The sequence below is a fragment of the Hordeum vulgare genome, chromosome 7H, assembly GCF_904849725.1.
Source record: "Hordeum vulgare subsp. vulgare chromosome 7H, MorexV3_pseudomolecules_assembly, whole genome shotgun sequence".
NCBI lineage: Eukaryota > Viridiplantae > Streptophyta > Magnoliopsida > Poales > Poaceae > Hordeum > Hordeum vulgare.
Window position 1 is genome coordinate 167,772,779 of NC_058524.1, and position 14,013 is coordinate 167,786,791.

Consider the following 14,013-nt stretch of genomic DNA (forward strand, 5'->3'; position numbering starts at 1 on the left):
ATGGTGATGCTAATACCTCAACTATAAGACAAGAAGGTCCTATGAATTTAGGGACTACCGAAAGAATGACCCTAGATCACATTACTACCACTTTAATTAATGGTAGTAACTTTGATTGACAATTGTAGTCTCTCCGAAGTCATCACCTTTTTGCAAAGAATGGCTACAGACCCCCACACTAGTACACTTAATATTGCCTTCACCGAGAATATTACCAATACTCTTATCAAAGCTAGGGAGGAGAAGCTTAATCTAGAGACTTCTATTCCTAGGAAGCTAGAATATGGTTGGGATCCTATGGTCAAAATTAAATTGAACAATATATCTTGCTTTTCGTTGTCTGATGTTCAAGCTAGTGCCATCGTTATGCCCAAAAGAATGTATGACATGCTTGATTGGAAACCTTATGATCCATGTTCTTTGGGTGTTAGTCTTGTTGATTCTTCCATAAAGAAACCTTTAGGGAGAATTGATGATGTTCTTATTACTGTCAATGATAATTATGTGCCCGTTGATTTTCTTATTATGGACATTGAATGTGATCCTTCATGTCCAATTATTTTGGGACGTCCTTTTCTCCACACCGTTGGTGCTATCATTGACATGAAAGAGGGAATTGTTAAATTCCAATTTCCTCTTAAAAAGGGAATGGAACACTTCCCTATAAAGAAGGTTAAGTTACCTTATGAGTCCGTTACACGGGCAAGCTATTCTTTTGGAGTTGATAACACTTGATCTTCTTGCATTATGCCTAGCTCAAAGGCATAAAAGAAAGCGCTTGTTGGGAGGCAACCCAATATGTTTTTACTTTCTGTTTTAGTGGTCTTGATGTGTGTTAAAACTGTAGCAACATCATTGTATCTTTATTGTTAAGCTTTGTGCCAAGTTATAGCCTCTGATTGCAAGAAAGTTCAAAAATTGTGACATGCTGTCCAGAAACAGATTCTCTCTGCTTGATGGAAAAATTTGCCAAAAATCACCAGGTCATCTTTTTGATCTGAATGTTTTTTACAGCATGCTATATATAATTTTCTTTCTGGCATATGTTCTGACTTTTTTGATTTGAGTTGCAGAAGTGCCCTGAATAAATTATTTACTACCTATTGTTCTGTTTTTAACAGATTCTGCCATGTTTTTGTGTTTTCATGGTTTTGCGAATCCTAAGCAAGATTTTTATTTGCAAAAATCTTTTGGCATTCATGAGAAGAAGTATCTTTTCATGAGAATCTTTATTTCCAGCATGTATTGAATTATTGTATTAAGGGAACTAACTACTCTAATCAGCTTATGATGAGTTTTGTATGAAGGGAGTTTTCAAGTATTGTGATGGGAGAGATGATGAAAGAAGATAAAGGAGTGTCAAACGATCAAGCTTGGGGATGCCCCATGCATACCAAGAAATATTCAAGGAGACTCAAGCGTCTAAGCCTGGGGATGCCCCCGTGGATCCCCTTCTCTATCAACAATCATCAGGTCGTCCATCTCCATGCTATATTTTTATCACTTCATATGATATGTGCTATGCTTGGAGCGTCCCACTATTTTCTTTTTAGTTTGTTTTAGTTTTTCTTGATACTCAGAACAATTTGGAACCTAGCCTACCTTGTTTGGGAGAGACACACGCTCCGTTCCACTCTAGAACACAACATAGGTTTTCATGCTTATTCTTTTTGTGTGTTCTTCATCTTTTCGTAGCTACTATTAAGCTTAGCTCTTAGTTTTCATGCTTATCTTCTTAAGAGATTTTATTTAGGTTGATTTTGGAAATCTCTTGAGTTATCATGCTTATCTTGTTTAGAAAGTTGGCTTGTCGCACTAAGTTGTGTGTCTTGCATAAGTAGGTAACTAAGGTTGCTATTTAAGTATAGTAGTAACTTGCAATAGTTTTGAGGTATTGATTTGAGTAATGTTTGGACTACTGGTACCAAGAGCTTGAGCCTATTAGTGATAGGTGTCGTATTTTGGGAAATCCGTGTGTTTTTCAAAAATTAGAAAATTAGTTGAGAACTCTAGATACTAAATTGATCGCTTACCTCTGGAGGGGTTGGAATATATAGAGTACCCTCACGTTACCATGAGTCGAGGATGCACAAGGATAACAAAACCCCCAAAAATTCCTCCTCGGGGTACTTGTCTCTTTGTGAATTTCCTCACTAGATAGAGAGTTATGATAATAAGTGTATGAGTTCTTCGGAATAATGTGAGTATTTGATTGTTGGCACTTCCACCATCTATATTTTGCTAGCCTCTTCGGTGCCGTGCATTGCCCTTCTCACATTGAGAGTTGGTGCAAACTTGGATGCTACATCCAAACCCATGACATGATACGATCTGTGATACATAAGCCTCATTATATCTTTCCTCAAAATAGCCACCATACCTACCTATTAAGGCATTTTCATAGCCTTTCCGAGACACATTGCCATGTAACATCCATCATCTCATGACTTGATCTTCATGTCATACATGCTTTTGCTTGATCATAGAGCCGCATGCTAGTTGGGCCTTGCCCTCATTACTGCTACATGACGAGCTAGTATCATTGCATATCCTGCTACACTGGCAGAGGCATATATTTGCATACATCATGATAGTTTTCACTTGTGTTTATGTTGAGTACTTCTTATAAAGTGTGATGATTTTTCTTTCTATTCATGTAAAATATAGAGTGTTGCCTGTAAGTGAGGAAAAGATCCCAAAGAGGACAAACAAAAGATCCCAAAGAGGACAAATGAGAGATAAAAAGAAAGACCCAAAGAGGCCACAAAATAAAAAAAAAGAGAAAAATAAAAAGAAAAAATAAATAAAAAGAGAGAAGGGGGCAACACTACTATTCCTTTTGAAAGATCCACACTCGTACTCCATTACTATATTGGTACTACATTGAGATTATCATTCATGCATAACTATGTGGGGATCCTTACACTATAGAACTTGGTTTGCATATTCCAATGATGAGCCTCCTCAAATGAGCTCTAGGTCTTCATGAGAAAACAAGTTGGATGCACCCCCACTAGTACCATTGGAGAGATTACTTTAGCTCATATGTGCATCCGTTACATGGCAATCCCTACTCCTCACATCATATCTATCGTTTGGCTTTCTCTCGCCTATGGTTGTCCTTATTGATATAGTTTCACACCTTTTTGTATTCCTTCCCCATCATTATTCTATTTGCCATCTTAAGTGCCAACATATCTTGCTTACGCTCATCCATTGCATGAGTGCTCAAAGTCGAAAGGGAGAGGATCATTTTAACTTGTGCCTGACAAGTGGTCTGGGGATGAGTCAAAATAAGATTCCAAAGGGGACTAAGTGTGAGGTTTTGTAGATTGAGTTCTCAATTAAAATATATTGTATCTCTGAAACCATATCCCATTACTTGCACGCAAACACCATTTGGAGACATTCGAGTCACGGACAGCGAGAGCTCTTGCACCTTTATGTTCTTACTTTGCTAAATTCAATACTAGATATAGACTCTTGTTTGTTATTGTCTCGCCTTGAATTGCATATCTCACTTGCTTTACTTTGAAGTCTTATATGTGTGTTAGCATGTCGCCACAGAAATTATTGTGTTATCATTTATCTACTCGAGGACGAGCAAAAATTAAGCTTGGGGATGTTGATACGTCCCAAACGTATCTATAATTTCTGCTTGTTCCATGATCTTTTGGGTGACATTATTATATGTTTTCCTACACTTTTATATCATTTTACACATATTTGGACTAACCTACTAACCCAGTGCACCCAGTGTCAGTTTCTGTCTGCTGATGTCTTTTTTGCAGGGGCTTTTACCCAAATTTCCGAAGCCCGAAAAAATCCAGAAAAATATATAAAAATATCAGTGAAATAGAAGCTTTGGGATCACCGAAGGAGGACTAGAGGGGGGCCAAGGGCCTCCAAGGCGGCCTACTTGCGCGGCAAGGCCCTAGGCCGGGCCAGGAGATCGCCTAGCTGGGCCCCACCTGATCCGGTACCCTCCTTTGGCCTATATTTAGTATTCCGTGAGGAAACCCTCGTAGACAATTTGGAATCGCAAATTTCTCCATCGTTCGCCGCCACAGTGCTTCCGAGATCGGGAGCGTCAGGAGACCTCTTCCCGGCACCCTGCCGGAGGGAGGATTGACCTCCGGGAGCTTCTCCACCACCATGGACGCCTCCCGGATGTGTCGTGAGTAGTTTCCCTTGGACCATGAGTCCATGACCAGTAGCTATGTGATGTCTTCTCTCCAATCTTGTGCTTCAACGATTAGTCCTTGTGAGCTGCCCTACATGATCAAGGCATCTATGTAATTCTCTTGCTATTGCTATGCTCGGTTTGTTGGGATCCGATGGATTATGAGATTATGTTAAGATTGTTATGAGTTATATATTTGATTATCCTTTTATATTATGTTCCTTGGTGATTCATGCATGTTCTTCGTTGCTTTTTATTGCTTTGGCCAAGTAGTAGATCGTAACTCCAAGAGGGAGCGTTATGCATGATTGTGGGTTTGGGCCCCTCGATATCTAGCTTGAGTGACAGAAACATGAGACTAGGGGATGTTCTTGTTTCCACGAGGGATAAAACAACGGTGCTTGTGACCTAGGTTGCAAGGATTGTTTACCTTACACATAGTTCGTTAATGCAGTTGTCCATTGCTTTGAGTTACACTTTGGGTGGGGCTCGCAACTTAATACCGGAGAGATGTTCTGGATAGATATCTCAAGGTGGATGATTAGTAAGTAGATGTTGATGAATAAATGGTCTACTTGTCTAGGCGTATTGCCCATTACTATTGAACATCTAACTATCAAGGAGCATAATTAGCATTGCGGTGCGATCATAATTCTGTCAATTTCCCAACTATGATTTGTTTACCCTAGCATAGTTGTTTATCGTCTTTTGGGAGAGAGACATCACTAGTGAACGTCATGTGACTCTCGTCCATATCACCATCATTGATTACACCTCCACCATTTACCGCTTTCATTTACTTTTCCGTTGCAATCACTATTACCTTCCCTCTTGTGTTTTGATCCTTTGCAAACTTCAAGGCCGGAGAGATTGACAACCTCTCTCTACTTGTTGGGAGAAAAGTTATTTGTTGTGTGTGCAGGTCCACGTCTTCTGCTAGCGCCAGGGTGGAAGACACCTACTTGTTGAGCCTAGGAGTCCTGTTGGTTCGATAAACCTTACAATTTTTGTGTGAGGGAAATTTGCTGCTCACTACATCTCCACCTTCCACTTGGTGTCCAACAAGGGGCGAGAAGCATATACATCACCTAGTCATCAGGATGCTGTTACGTCTCCGTCGTATCTATAATTTTTGATTGTTTCATGCTAATATTATACAGCTTTCATATACTTTTGGCAACTTTTTATACTATTTTTGGGAGTAACATATTGATCCAATGCCCAGTGCCAGTTCTTGTTTGTTGCATGTTTTTGTTTCATAGAAAATCAATATCAGAAGAAGTCCAAACGGGATAAAAACTTAAGGATATTTTTTTGGAATATATGTGAAATTTGGGAAGTGTATTCAAAAGAAGGCGGTGCCCGAGGGGCCCACAAGCCAGAGGGGCGAGACCTGGGGGGTAGGGCGTGCCAGCTGGCTTGTGGCCACCCTGTAAGGCGGTTGGTGCCCTTCGTTCGCCGCAGCAAAGCTAATATCTGGATAAAAATCGTGTTAAAATTTCATCCCAATCGGTGTTACGGATCTCCGGGAATATAAGAAAGGGTGAAACTCCAGAATTAGGAACGCAGAAATAGAAAGAAACAGAGAGAGAGAGATCCAAAATCGGAGGGGCTCTCGCCCCTCCGCCGCCATGGAGGCCAAGGACCAGAGGGGAAACCCTCCTCCCATATAGGGGGAGGCCAAGGAAGAAGGAGAAGGAGGGGGATCTCTCCCCCTCTCTCCCGGTGGCACCGGAACACCGTCGGGGCCATCATCGTGATGGCGATCTACACCAACAACTTCACCGCCATCATCACGAACTCTTTTCCCCTCTATGCAGCGGTGTAACACCCCTTCTCCCCGCTGTAATCTCTACTTAGACATGGTGCTCAACGCTATATGTTATTTCCCAATGATGTATGGCTATACTATGATGTTTGAGTAGATCCGTTTTGTCCTATGGGTTGATTGATGATCATGATTGGTTTGAGTTGCATGTTTTATTATTGGTGTTGTCCTATCGTGCTCTCCGTGTCGCACAAGAGTGAGGGATCCCCGTTGTAGGGTGTTGCAATGTGTTCATGATTTTCCTATGGTGGGTAGCTTGAGTGACAGAAGCATAAACCTGAGTAGGTGGGTTGTTGCATATGGGAGTAAAGAGGACTTGATACCTTATAATGCTATGGTTGGGTTTTACCTTAATGATCTTTAGTAGTTGCGGATGCTTGCTACAGTTGCATATGATCCAAGTAGAGAAAGTATGTTAGCTTATACCTCTCCCTCATATAAAATTGCAAGAATGATTACCGGTCTAGGTATCGATTGCCTAGGGACAAATAACCTTCTTGTGACAAAAAGATCTCTACTAAGGCCAACTTAGTTGTCTCTTTATCTTAGCTGCCCCTAGTTTTTGTTTACGTGTTCTTTATTTTCTTGCAAACCTATTCTACCACGCCTACAAAGTACTTCTAGTTTAATACTTGTTCTAGGTAAAGCGAACATTAAGCGTGCGTAGAGTTGTATCAGTGATCGATATAATTTGAGGGAAAATTTGTTCTACCTTTAGCTCCTCATTGGGTTCGACACTCTTACTTATCGAGAAAGGCTACAATAGATCCTCTATACTTGTGGGTTATCATCTCCCTACCTTAATCCTCTACATTACACGTCCATGTTTTATTTTTCGTTGCTATACTCTTAGAACTGCATGTGTAGGGTGACCTAGACTTGTTAGAACTGTTAAATTTCTACTCTCCTAGAAATTAGGTTAGTCTAGAATTTTTATCTTGACAAATAGTCTATTCACCCCCTCTAGACACATCTTCTATAGATCCCTTAGTGATTTGTACATTGTTGATTTCTCTAAGATATCCAAACCCCGTACATGTCTTATCGCAAAATCTTCTCAAGGTTGGTTATGGCATAGAAGGCTTGGACATGTTGGTATGTGTAATCTTGATAAACTTATCAAATGTGATCATATTCTTGGTGTTAAAGATGTTATATTTGACAAAGATAGACTTTGTAGTGCTTGTCAAGAAGGAGAACAAGTTGGTGGAAGTCATCCCGTGAAGAACATCATGACCACAAGAAGACCCCTCGAGATGCTGCACATGGATCTCTTTGGTCCCAATGCTTACAAGAGTTTCGGTGGAACTTCTTATGGTTTAGTCATTGTTGATGATTTTCCCACATTTATGTGGGTGTTCTTTCTCAATGATAAGTCACATGTACAAGTAATCTTCAGGAACTTTGCTCGGAAAGCTCAAAACCACTTTGAAGTGAAGATCAAGAAGGTTCGAAGCGAGAATGGAACAGAGTTCAAGAACACTAATGTGGATACTTTTCTTGACGAAGAAGGTACCTTACATGAGTTCTTGGCGACGTACACACCTCAAAAAAATGGAGTTGTTGAGAGGAAGAACCGGACGCTCATAGAGGCTGCGAGAACGATGCTTGATGAATACAAGACTCCAAGACACTTTTGGGCAGAAGCCGTGGAAATAGCTTGTCATGCCATAAACCGACTCTGCCTGCACAAGCTTCTCGGTAAAACGACATACGAGCTACTCACCGGTAATAAACCCCAAGTTGGATACTTTCGAGTATTCGACTCTAAGTGCTATATTCTTGATAAGCATCGTCGATCTAAATTTGCACCTAAATCTTATGAAGGTTTCCTTCTTGGTTACGGATCAAGCTCTCACGCCTACCGTGTCTACAACAACTTCACTCAAAAAGTTGAAGAGACGGTATATGTGAAGTTTGATGAGACTAACGGTTCACAACTCAAACAATTGCCAATTGGTATAGGAGATAAGGAACCTTCAGAAGCTATCAAAGATTTGTCCATTGGAAAGATTCGTCCCATGGAGGTGAACGAAAGCACTTCATAAACTCAAGTGGAAGCTCCTACCTCACGTCAAGGCGAACCGCAAAATGACATGGAAGCATCCACAAGCGGAACACGACATGATGAAGAAGAGGAAGAAGTACATCGCGATGATCCACCTCAACCTTCCTCACCACCACCTCAAGGAGAAGATGGCGCCAACGACAATGCTCAAGATGATGATGAAGAAGAAGAAGCTCTTCCACCAAACAAGAAGAAGCTGTCAAAAGTTAGAGCGAGAGTGGATAGAGATCATCTGCTGAAACAAACCTACAACGACATAAACAACGGAAGAATCACTCGCTCTAAATCTCGATTAGCTAACTTTTGTGAGCATTATTCTTTCATATCTAGCATTGAACCCTTGAAGGTAGAATAAGCTCTCCAAGATCCATACATCTAAATGGCATACGAGCTACTCACAGGTAACAAACCCCAAGTTGGATAATTTCGGTATTCGGCTCTAAGTGCTAAATTCTTGATAAGCATCGTTGGTCTAAATTTGCATCTAAATCGTATGAAGGTTTCCTTCTTGGTTACGGATCAAACTCTCATGCTTACCGTGTCTACAACAACTTCACTCGAAAAGTTGAAGAGACGGTAGATGTGAAGTTTGATGAGACTAACGGTTCGCAAGTCGAACAATTGCCAATTGATATAGGAGATAAGGAACCTTTGGAAGCTATCAAAGACTTGTCTATTGGCAAGATTCGTCCCATGGAGCTGAAGGGAAGTACTTCATCAACTCAAGTGGAAGCTCCCACTTCAAGTCAAGGCACACCGCAAAATGACATGGAAGCATCCACAAGCGGTACACGACATGATGAAGAAGAGGAAGAAGTACATTGTGATGATCCACCTCAACCTTCCTCACCACCACCCCAAGGAGACAATGACGTCAACGACAAAACTCAAGATGATGAAGATGATGAAGAAGAAGCTCCTCCATCCAACAAGAAGAAGCTATCAAGAATTAGATAAAGAGTGGACAGAGATCATCCGTTGAAACAAATCTATGGTGACATCAAAACGGGAGAATCACTCGGTCTAAATCTCGATTAGCTAACTTTTGTGAGAATTATTCTTTCATCTCTAGTATTGAACTCTTGAAGGTATAAGAAGCTCTTCAAGATCCGGATTGGGTAAACCCTATGCACGAAGAGCTACACAACTTCGAGAGGAACCAAGTATGGACACTTGGTGAAAAACCTGAAGGCGAGCAGAATATCATTGGTACAAGATGGGTGTTTCAGAACAAGCAAGATGAAGATGGAGAAGTTGTACGCAACAAAGCACATTTCGTAGCCCAAGGATACACGCAAGTCGAAGGTATGGACAATGGTGAGACTTATGCTCCTGTTGCTAGATTTGAAGCCGATCGTATTCTTCTAGCTTATGCCAATCACCATGATATAACTCTCAACCAAATGGATAGAAAAAGTGCCTTTCTTAGTGGAGAAATTGAAGAAGAAGTTTATGTTAAGCAACCTCCTGGTTTTTTGAACCCTAAGAAACCTCATCATGTTTACAAACTTTGTAAAGCTTTATATGGTCTTAAACATGCACCTACAGCATGGTACAAATGCCTAACAAAGTTTCTCATTGAAAAGGGTTTTGAGATTGGTAAAATTGATGCAACCTTATTCACTAAAAGAGTTAATGGCGAACTATTTGTTTGTCAAATATATGTGGATGATGTTATCTTTGGATCTACTAACCCAATTTTCAGTGAAAAGTTTGGAAAGCTGATGTCAGAGAAGTATGAGATCTCTATGATGAGTGAACTGGAGTTCTTCCTTGGTTGCAAATCAAACAATTGAGAGAAGGTACGTTTATCTCTCAAACCAAGTACACCAAGGACTTGATCACGAAGTTCAACATGCAAGAATGCAAAGGTATGAGAACCCCCATGCCTACTAGTGGACATCTTGACCTCACTAAGGAGGACAAACCCGTTGATCAAAAGGTTTATCGATCAATGATTGGATCATTGTTATATCTATGTCCCTCCCATCCTGACATCATGATGAGTGTTTGCATGTGTGTCCGCTATCAAGGCGCACCTAAAGAGTGTCATCTATTGGCTATGAAAAGAATAATGAGATACCTTATACATACACCAACCTTTGGCATATGGTATAACAAGTGATCTTGTTTTAATCTTGTTGGCTACTCCGACTCGGACTATGCTGGAGACAAGGTTGATAGAAAATCCACCTCGGGCACATGCCAATTTCTTGGGAGATCTCTTGTCTCTTGGACATCCAAGAAACAAAATTCGGTATCCTTATCAGCTGCCGAAGCGGAATACATTCCTGTTGGATCATGTTGTGCCCAATTACTATGGATGAATCAAATGCATAAGGATTACGAAATTTATGTTAGAAAAGTTCCATTGTTGTTTGACAATGAAAGTTCTATTAAGATTGCCTATAATCCTGTGCAACATTCTAGAAGAAAACACATCTAGGTGCGACATCATTTCATTCGTGATCGTGTTGCCAAAGGAGATATTGATCTCAAGCATGTTCGTACTAACAAACAACTAGCTGATATCTTTACCAAACCACTTGATGACAAAGTGTTCTATCATTTGAGGGGTGAGTTGAACAACATTGATGCTTCAAAGTTGAGCTAGACTCAGTCGGAAGCATGCAAGGGCATGAGCTTGACTGACTATTCCTTGATGCCATTGATTTGATTATCTTATGTCTTGGAAACTATGCTCCCTTGTATTGCATTTAACCTTTTGTAGGTACATGGAAGAAATGCACACCACAAGATTGCCATAAACTCCAATCAAAAGCTATCTTTACATGGCCAAGTATCAACAACCCCTCTTCGAGGATGAAGGAAGAAGACAACAAAATCATATCCTTGACTATCATTTGATGAAGTTATTCACTCTTGTCATATGTATATATTATGGTCTTCCTTGCATGACTAACCATTGCAGGTGAAAAGTGAACCAAAACAACATGGATTGCTCCCAACTCAAGATGATCTTCATAAACTTTGAGCATCCACAACAAGTTCACCTACATGCCACGTCATCAACATCAGTCGAAGCTATGTGCTCATATCTTTGATAAAGCTCTACACCAATTCATGGAGTGAAGCAACTCAAGAGATGTGAAGATATTGAAAAGCTTAATCGAAAAATGGTAACCCCATTTCACGCTTAACGATGAGTATGACATATGATCAAGCATCTTTGCTTAACTCCTCAAGTAAAATACTCTAATATATGTGACCTTGTCACCACCCTACATATAGATGGAGATCTTTGTATGGTTCACATTTGACCTTTCACACTCTTAGAACCATTCAACTCTCACTTACATGTATGTATATATTTTATATTTCTAAAAACTCAAAAACACAACAAAAATTGCTTTCTTTGTTTTTCTTTCACTTTTGTTTCTATTAGTGTGTTCTTCTACAATTGGAAACTTGAAACAAATCTCCCAACCATCCTATTTTTCTGTTAAAGAGTTGACTATCATTGCAACTCGGTTTCACCGAATTGGGAAACTGGTCCAACCGATTTCACCCAAGAGGCCTGAATATCATTCTCGGTTCTACCGAACCATTTTGCCTCGGTGACTTCGATTTTTCTGACAAAATTTATTGCTCTGAAAATTTCTTATGAACGTATAATTTAGGGGGAGAAAACTTCTCTAGGGGGATAAACACCTTAGTGATCCCATAACATATAAGAGGGAGAATCATCTAGGATCGCTAACATAGGAGGAGATAATTCAAGGAACTCTTATTCATTCCAAAGGGGGAGAAAATACAAATTCAAGGAACCCTTGAAAAAGAGAGAAGAATCCAGGATCCCTTTCTCTCAATGAGCCCTTACCTTCTGACCTTCCTTTTGGTAATCAATGCCGAAGGGGGAGAAATAACAAAGCTTCAATTCAATGAACCTATTTATAGGGGATAAATATCACCATGAAGCTTATACAAAAGAGGGAGATACAACACTAAGGGGATATATTTGTTCCTAAAGGGAGACGTATCAAACCTTACACATTAAGGGGGAGAGAGATAAATATGGCTTTATTGGTTTGAACTTGTTTTCCCTGCCTACTCCCAATATCTATATGCTATGATTCAGGGGGAGAGGAAACCTTACATATTCATCTTTAGGGGAGAAAAGTTCTTGTTCTTTGGAGACATATCCTTTACCAAAACCTATCTTCAACATACCTTGAATTTCTTGGTATCTTTGAGGCTCTTTGCATATTTACAACAGGGTACTCTTGTGTTATATAACATTTGTTTTCCCAAGTGTACTCCTATGTCAAAACGCTGAACATCCTCAAGGTAAGTATATGCATCATATCCTTGTTCATGATGACCTCTGATACGTCTCCAACGTATCTATAATTTTTGTTTGTTCCATGCTAATATATTATTTATTTTGGATGTTTTATATGCATTCATATGCTATTTTATATTATTTTTTTGGACTAACCTATTAACCTAGATCCTAGTGCTAGTTTATGTTTTTTCCATGTTTTTGAGTATTGCAGATAAGGAATATTAAACGGAGTCCAAACTGAATAAAATCTCCGGAATGATTTTTCTTGGACCAGAAGAAACCTACCAGACTTGGAGAAGGGGGCAGGAGACCTGCCGGGAGAAGAGAAGCCTGCACGGCGCGCCCTGGGGGGGGGGGGCGCCCCTGGCTTCTGCCCTCCCTGCAAGCCTCCTAACCCTAATCTTCATCCTATAAATTCCCAAATATTCCCCCAATACCAGAACGACAACAAAAAAATACTTTTCCGTCGCAGTTAGCCTGTGTTACCCTGAGATCCAATCTGGGAGCCTTTTCCGATAATTTGTCGAAGGGGGAATCGATCATGGAGAGCATCTACATCAACTCCATTGCCTCTCCGATGATGCGTGAGTAGTTCAACACACACCTAGGGGTCCATAGCTAGTATCTAGATGGCTTCTTCTCTCTCTTTGTTCTTCAATACCATGTTCTTCATGATCTTCATGGAGATCTATCCGATATAATACTCTTTTACGGTGTATTTGTCGAGATCCGATGAATTGTGGGTTTATGTTCAGATTATCTATGAATATTATTTGAATCTTCTCTGAATTCTTATATGCATGATTTCATATCTTAGCAAGTCTCTTCGAGTTATTGGTTTGGTTTGGCCAACTAGATTGGTAATTCTTGCAATTGGAGAAGTGCTTAGTTTTGGGTTCAATCTTGCGGTGTCCTCACCCAGTGACAAAGTAGGGGTAGCGATGCACGTATTGCATTGTTGCCATCGAGGATAAAAATATGAGGTTTTCATCATATTGCTTGAGTTTGTCCCTCTACATCAGGTCATCTTACCTAATGCGTTATTCTGTTCTTCATGAATTAATACTCTAGATGCAGACAAGAGTCGGTCGATGTGTGGAGTAATAGTAGTAGATGCAGAATTGTTTCGGTCTACTTGGCATGGTCGTGCCTATATGAATAATCATTTCCTTGGATATATTCATAATTATTCACTTTTCTATCAATTGCTCGACAGTAATTTGTTCACCCACCGTATTATTTTCCTTCATGAGAGAAGCCTGTAGTGAAACCTATGGCCCCCGGGTCTATTTTTCATATTATACTTTCAGATCTATAAATAAAAAATACCAAAAATATATTGCTGCCATTTATTTACTTTTGTTTTACTTTTAGTTCTAGCAATCTTTTATATTTATCTCTATCAGATCTCATCCTTGCAAATAACCGTGATGGGATTGAAATCCCCCTTTTAGCGTTGGGTGCAAGTGTTTGATTGTTTGTGTAGGTGCTCAGATCGGGGCCTTGCTTGTTCGTCCTACTGCATTGATACCTTGGTTCTCAACAAACCTAGGGAAATACTTATCTACTTTGTTGGATCACCCTTTCCTCTTCAAGGGAAAACCAACACAAGCTCAAGAAGTAGCAAG